Source organism: Lepisosteus oculatus, unplaced genomic scaffold (assembly GCF_040954835.1).
Source record: "Lepisosteus oculatus isolate fLepOcu1 unplaced genomic scaffold, fLepOcu1.hap2 HAP2_SCAFFOLD_101, whole genome shotgun sequence".
Classification (NCBI taxonomy): Eukaryota; Metazoa; Chordata; class Actinopteri; order Semionotiformes; family Lepisosteidae; genus Lepisosteus; species Lepisosteus oculatus.
The window spans coordinates 440,698-447,268 of NW_027167653.1; the positions used below are offsets into that span (position 1 = coordinate 440,698).

Genomic DNA, 6,571 nt, shown 5'->3' on the forward strand with positions numbered 1-6,571 from the left:
TCGCCCTCTCCGTTCCCGTGCTCCCTCTGTGCGCTCTCCCGCGTCTCGACTCTCTGGGCAAGCAGGCCGGCCCCCTTTTCGGCTCCCGTGCGTTTTCCCTCCAAAAAACTTAGGTTTTTCAGCCTTTTCCCAGGGAGGCAGGCGTGGCTTGCTTGCTGGCTTGCTGGCTTGCTGGCTTGCTGGCTTGCTGGCTTGCTGGCTTGCTTGCTTGCTTGCTTGCTTGCTTGCGTGTGTCCGTCCCCGTCCCTGCAGGCGGGCCCCTTTCGACAGCTGGGCGTTTTCCCTCCCAAAAACTTAGTATATCCACCTTTTCTTTCTTTTTTTTTCGGCAGGCAGGCGTGTGTGTGTGCGTGCGCGCGTCCCCGTCCCTCCCTCCGGAGAGAGAGCTGCCCCTTGCCTCTGCCCGCAGGTGCTGGCGCTCGGCTTTCGCTCGCAGCCGGTTGGGCACAGCTGCTGCCGGTGGGAGGGGCCTAAGCTAAGGAGGCCGGGCGGCTGGCGCCCCCTGCGGCTGCGGTCGTTGTCGGGCCGTTGACAGAAGATCAAAGAGCAGGGCCCCCGCCCGGGACTGGCAGGAAGGCAGCCAGGCAGGCAAGAGAGAGGGGGAGCAGCGTCCCGCTTCGAGGCCTCTGGCTGCAGGGAGGCCGGCAGCCGCGCGGGTCCCGGGCTCCAGAGGAGTCGGCCTGCGCCACTGTGCGCCAGCGGAACGCCCGCGCGTCGCTCCGCGCCTTTGTGGGCATCGCTTCTCGGCCTTTTGGCTAAGATCAAGTGTAGTATCTGTTCTTATCAGTTTAATATCTGATACGTCCCCCATCGGGGGACCACATATTAAACGGATTTTTGGAACAGGGAGCTGGATCAGGAGCTTGCTCCGTCCTCTCCACGCATCGGCCCGGTATTGCAGCGCCTCCGGGAGCGGTGCACCACCTTCTCTCAGCGGTGAAAAGACAGACGTAGCGAGCGAAGCGGACTGGAGCTCCTTCTTCTCGGGTCTCGTCCCTCGTCCCTCGTCCATCTGTGTGTCTCTGTGTCCGTCTCTCTCTCGCCCTCTCCGTTCCCGTGCTCCCTCTGTGCGCTCTCCCGCGTCTCGACTCTCTGGGCAAGCAGGCCGGCCCCCTTTTCGGCTCCCGTGCGTTTTCCCTCCAAAAAACTTAGGTTTTTCAGCCTTTTCCCAGGGAGGCAGGCGTGGCTTGCTTGCTGGCTTGCTGGCTTGCTGGCTTGCTGGCTTGCTGGCTTGCTGGCTTGCTTGCTTGCTTGCTTGCTTGCTTGCGTGTGTCCGTCCCCGTCCCTGCAGGCGGGCCCCTTTCGACAGCTGGGCGTTTTCCCTCCCAAAAACTTAGTATATCCACCTTTTCTTTCTTTTTTTTTCGGCAGGCAGGCGTGTGTGTGTGCGTGCGCGCGTCCCCGTCCCTCCCTCCGGAGAGAGAGCTGCCCCTTGCCTCTGCCCGCAGGTGCTGGCGCTCGGCTTTCGCTCGCAGCCGGTTGGGCACAGCTGCTGCCGGTGGGAGGGGCCTAAGCTAAGGAGGCCGGGCGGCTGGCGCCCCCTGCGGCTGCGGTCGTTGTCGGGCCGTTGACAGAAGATCAAAGAGCAGGGCCCCCGCCCGGGACTGGCAGGAAGGCAGCCAGGCAGGCAAGAGAGAGGGGGAGCAGCGTCCCGCTTCGAGGCCTCTGGCTGCAGGGAGGCCGGCAGCCGCGCGGGTCCCGGGCTCCAGAGGAGTCGGCCTGCGCCACTGTGCGCCAGCGGAACGCCCGCGCGTCGCTCCGCGCCTTTGTGGGCATCGCTTCTCGGCCTTTTGGCTAAGATCAAGTGTAGTATCTGTTCTTATCAGTTTAATATCTGATACGTCCCCCATCGGGGGACCACATATTAAACGGATTTTTGGAACAGGGAGCTGGATCAGGAGCTTGCTCCGTCCTCTCCACGCATCGGCCCGGTATTGCAGCGCCTCCGGGAGCGGTGCACCACCTTCTCTCAGCGGTGAAAAGACAGACGTAGCGAGCGAAGCGGACTGGAGCTCCTTCTTCTCGGGTCTCGTCCCTCGTCCCTCGTCCATCTGTGTGTCTCTGTGTCCGTCTCTCTCTCGCCCTCTCCGTTCCCGTGCTCCCTCTGTGCGCTCTCCCGCGTCTCGACTCTCTGGGCAAGCAGGCCGGCCCCCTTTTCGGCTCCCGTGCGTTTTCCCTCCAAAAAACTTAGGTTTTTCAGCCTTTTCCCAGGGAGGCAGGCGTGGCTTGCTTGCTGGCTTGCTGGCTTGCTGGCTTGCTGGCTTGCTGGCTTGCTGGCTTGCTTGCTTGCTTGCTTGCTTGCTTGCGTGTGTCCGTCCCCGTCCCTGCAGGCGGGCCCCTTTCGACAGCTGGGCGTTTTCCCTCCCAAAAACTTAGTATATCCACCTTTTCTTTCTTTTTTTTTCGGCAGGCAGGCGTGTGTGTGTGCGTGCGCGCGTCCCCGTCCCTCCCTCCGGAGAGAGAGCTGCCCCTTGCCTCTGCCCGCAGGTGCTGGCGCTCGGCTTTCGCTCGCAGCCGGTTGGGCACAGCTGCTGCCGGTGGGAGGGGCCTAAGCTAAGGAGGCCGGGCGGCTGGCGCCCCCTGCGGCTGCGGTCGTTGTCGGGCCGTTGACAGAAGATCAAAGAGCAGGGCCCCCGCCCGGGACTGGCAGGAAGGCAGCCAGGCAGGCAAGAGAGAGGGGGAGCAGCGTCCCGCTTCGAGGCCTCTGGCTGCAGGGAGGCCGGCAGCCGCGCGGGTCCCGGGCTCCAGAGGAGTCGGCCTGCGCCACTGTGCGCCAGCGGAACGCCCGCGCGTCGCTCCGCGCCTTTGTGGGCATCGCTTCTCGGCCTTTTGGCTAAGATCAAGTGTAGTATCTGTTCTTATCAGTTTAATATCTGATACGTCCCCCATCGGGGGACCACATATTAAACGGATTTTTGGAACAGGGAGCTGGATCAGGAGCTTGCTCCGTCCTCTCCACGCATCGGCCCGGTATTGCAGCGCCTCCGGGAGCGGTGCACCACCTTCTCTCAGCGGTGAAAAGACAGACGTAGCGAGCGAAGCGGACTGGAGCTCCTTCTTCTCGGGTCTCGTCCCTCGTCCCTCGTCCATCTGTGTGTCTCTGTGTCCGTCTCTCTCTCGCCCTCTCCGTTCCCGTGCTCCCTCTGTGCGCTCTCCCGCGTCTCGACTCTCTGGGCAAGCAGGCCGGCCCCCTTTTCGGCTCCCGTGCGTTTTCCCTCCAAAAAACTTAGGTTTTTCAGCCTTTTCCCAGGGAGGCAGGCGTGGCTTGCTTGCTGGCTTGCTGGCTTGCTGGCTTGCTGGCTTGCTGGCTTGCTGGCTTGCTTGCTTGCTTGCTTGCTTGCTTGCGTGTGTCCGTCCCCGTCCCTGCAGGCGGGCCCCTTTCGACAGCTGGGCGTTTTCCCTCCCAAAAACTTAGTATATCCACCTTTTCTTTCTTTTTTTTTCGGCAGGCAGGCGTGTGTGTGTGCGTGCGCGCGTCCCCGTCCCTCCCTCCGGAGAGAGAGCTGCCCCTTGCCTCTGCCCGCAGGTGCTGGCGCTCGGCTTTCGCTCGCAGCCGGTTGGGCACAGCTGCTGCCGGTGGGAGGGGCCTAAGCTAAGGAGGCCGGGCGGCTGGCGCCCCCTGCGGCTGCGGTCGTTGTCGGGCCGTTGACAGAAGATCAAAGAGCAGGGCCCCCGCCCGGGACTGGCAGGAAGGCAGCCAGGCAGGCAAGAGAGAGGGGGAGCAGCGTCCCGCTTCGAGGCCTCTGGCTGCAGGGAGGCCGGCAGCCGCGCGGGTCCCGGGCTCCAGAGGAGTCGGCCTGCGCCACTGTGCGCCAGCGGAACGCCCGCGCGTCGCTCCGCGCCTTTGTGGGCATCGCTTCTCGGCCTTTTGGCTAAGATCAAGTGTAGTATCTGTTCTTATCAGTTTAATATCTGATACGTCCCCCATCGGGGGACCACATATTAAACGGATTTTTGGAACAGGGAGCTGGATCAGGAGCTTGCTCCGTCCTCTCCACGCATCGGCCCGGTATTGCAGCGCCTCCGGGAGCGGTGCACCACCTTCTCTCAGCGGTGAAAAGACAGACGTAGCGAGCGAAGCGGACTGGAGCTCCTTCTTCTCGGGTCTCGTCCCTCGTCCCTCGTCCATCTGTGTGTCTCTGTGTCCGTCTCTCTCTCGCCCTCTCCGTTCCCGTGCTCCCTCTGTGCGCTCTCCCGCGTCTCGACTCTCTGGGCAAGCAGGCCGGCCCCCTTTTCGGCTCCCGTGCGTTTTCCCTCCAAAAAACTTAGGTTTTTCAGCCTTTTCCCAGGGAGGCAGGCGTGGCTTGCTTGCTGGCTTGCTGGCTTGCTGGCTTGCTGGCTTGCTGGCTTGCTGGCTTGCTTGCTTGCTTGCTTGCTTGCTTGCTGTGTGTCCGTCCCCGTCCCTGCAGGCGGGCCCCTTTCGACAGCTGGGCGTTTTCCCTCCCAAAAACTTAGTATATCCACCTTTTCTTTCTTTTTTTTTCGGCAGGCAGGCGTGTGTGTGTGCGTGCGCGCGTCCCCGTCCCTCCCTCCGGAGAGAGAGCTGCCCCTTGCCTCTGCCCGCAGGTGCTGGCGCTCGGCTTTCGCTCGCAGCCGGTTGGGCACAGCTGCTGCCGGTGGGAGGGGCCTAAGCTAAGGAGGCCGGGCGGCTGGCGCCCCCTGCGGCTGCGGTCGTTGTCGGGCCGTTGACAGAAGATCAAAGAGCAGGGCCCCCGCCCGGGACTGGCAGGAAGGCAGCCAGGCAGGCAAGAGAGAGGGGGAGCAGCGTCCCGCTTCGAGGCCTCTGGCTGCAGGGAGGCCGGCAGCCGCGCGGGTCCCGGGCTCCAGAGGAGTCGGCCTGCGCCACTGTGCGCCAGCGGAACGCCCGCGCGTCGCTCCGCGCCTTTGTGGGCATCGCTTCTCGGCCTTTTGGCTAAGATCAAGTGTAGTATCTGTTCTTATCAGTTTAATATCTGATACGTCCCCCATCGGGGGACCACATATTAAACGGATTTTTGGAACAGGGAGCTGGATCAGGAGCTTGCTCCGTCCTCTCCACGCATCGGCCCGGTATTGCAGCGCCTCCGGGAGCGGTGCACCACCTTCTCTCAGCGGTGAAAAGACAGACGTAGCGAGCGAAGCGGACTGGAGCTCCTTCTTCTCGGGTCTCGTCCCTCGTCCCTCGTCCATCTGTGTGTCTCTGTGTCCGTCTCTCTCTCGCCCTCTCCGTTCCCGTGCTCCCTCTGTGCGCTCTCCCGCGTCTCGACTCTCTGGGCAAGCAGGCCGGCCCCCTTTTCGGCTCCCGTGCGTTTTCCCTCCAAAAAACTTAGGTTTTTCAGCCTTTTCCCAGGGAGGCAGGCGTGGCTTGCTTGCTGGCTTGCTGGCTTGCTGGCTTGCTGGCTTGCTGGCTTGCTGGCTTGCTTGCTTGCTTGCTTGCTTGCTTGCGTGTGTCCGTCCCCGTCCCTGCAGGCGGGCCCCTTTCGACAGCTGGGCGTTTTCCCTCCCAAAAACTTAGTATATCCACCTTTTCTTTCTTTTTTTTTCGGCAGGCAGGCGTGTGTGTGTGCGTGCGCGCGTCCCCGTCCCTCCCTCCGGAGAGAGAGCTGCCCCTTGCCTCTGCCCGCAGGTGCTGGCGCTCGGCTTTCGCTCGCAGCCGGTTGGGCACAGCTGCTGCCGGTGGGAGGGGCCTAAGCTAAGGAGGCCGGGCGGCTGGCGCCCCCTGCGGCTGCGGTCGTTGTCGGGCCGTTGACAGAAGATCAAAGAGCAGGGCCCCCGCCCGGGACTGGCAGGAAGGCAGCCAGGCAGGCAAGAGAGAGGGGGAGCAGCGTCCCGCTTCGAGGCCTCTGGCTGCAGGGAGGCCGGCAGCCGCGCGGGTCCCGGGCTCCAGAGGAGTCGGCCTGCGCCACTGTGCGCCAGCGGAACGCCCGCGCGTCGCTCCGCGCCTTTGTGGGCATCGCTTCTCGGCCTTTTGGCTAAGATCAAGTGTAGTATCTGTTCTTATCAGTTTAATATCTGATACGTCCCCCATCGGGGGACCACATATTAAACGGATTTTTGGAACAGGGAGCTGGATCAGGAGCTTGCTCCGTCCTCTCCACGCATCGGCCCGGTATTGCAGCGCCTCCGGGAGCGGTGCACCACCTTCTCTCAGCGGTGAAAAGACAGACGTAGCGAGCGAAGCGGACTGGAGCTCCTTCTTCTCGGGTCTCGTCCCTCGTCCCTCGTCCATCTGTGTGTCTCTGTGTCCGTCTCTCTCTCGCCCTCTCCGTTCCCGTGCTCCCTCTGTGCGCTCTCCCGCGTCTCGACTCTCTGGGCAAGCAGGCCGGCCCCCTTTTCGGCTCCCGTGCGTTTTCCCTCCAAAAAACTTAGGTTTTTCAGCCTTTTCCCAGGGAGGCAGGCGTGGCTTGCTTGCTGGCTTGCTGGCTTGCTGGCTTGCTGGCTTGCTGGCTTGCTGGCTTGCTTGCTTGCTTGCTTGCTTGCTTGCTGTGTCCGTCCCCGTCCCTGCAGGCGGGCCCCTTTCGACAGCTGGGCGTTTTCCCTCCCAAAAACTTAGTATATCCACCTTTTCTTTCTTTTTTTTTCGGCAGGCAGG

General features: G+C 62.9%; 6 non-coding genes across 6 annotated transcripts; all 6 read left to right on the forward strand.

Moving 5' to 3' along the window:
• Window positions 1-735: 735 nt before the first annotated feature.
• On the forward strand, window positions 736-926 carry LOC138225713 (U2 spliceosomal RNA). Its single transcript, XR_011184185.1, has one exon. It is a non-coding gene; the product is annotated as a U2 spliceosomal RNA (small nuclear RNA).
• An 848-nt stretch (window positions 927-1,774) lies between these two features.
• On the forward strand, window positions 1,775-1,965 carry LOC138225714 (U2 spliceosomal RNA). Its single transcript, XR_011184186.1, has one exon. It is a non-coding gene; the product is annotated as a U2 spliceosomal RNA (small nuclear RNA).
• An 848-nt stretch (window positions 1,966-2,813) lies between these two features.
• On the forward strand, window positions 2,814-3,004 carry LOC138225715 (U2 spliceosomal RNA). The gene has a single exon (XR_011184187.1). It is a non-coding gene; the product is annotated as a U2 spliceosomal RNA (small nuclear RNA).
• Window positions 3,005-3,852: 848 nt separating this feature from the next.
• On the forward strand, window positions 3,853-4,043 carry LOC138225716 (U2 spliceosomal RNA). Its single transcript, XR_011184188.1, has one exon. It is a non-coding gene; the product is annotated as a U2 spliceosomal RNA (small nuclear RNA).
• Window positions 4,044-4,892: 849 nt separating this feature from the next.
• Window positions 4,893-5,083, forward strand: LOC138225717 (U2 spliceosomal RNA). The gene has a single exon (XR_011184189.1). It is a non-coding gene; the product is annotated as a U2 spliceosomal RNA (small nuclear RNA).
• An 848-nt stretch (window positions 5,084-5,931) lies between these two features.
• LOC138225718 (U2 spliceosomal RNA) lies at window positions 5,932-6,122 on the forward strand. The gene has a single exon (XR_011184190.1). It is a non-coding gene; the product is annotated as a U2 spliceosomal RNA (small nuclear RNA).
• Window positions 6,123-6,571: the final 449 nt, after the last annotated feature.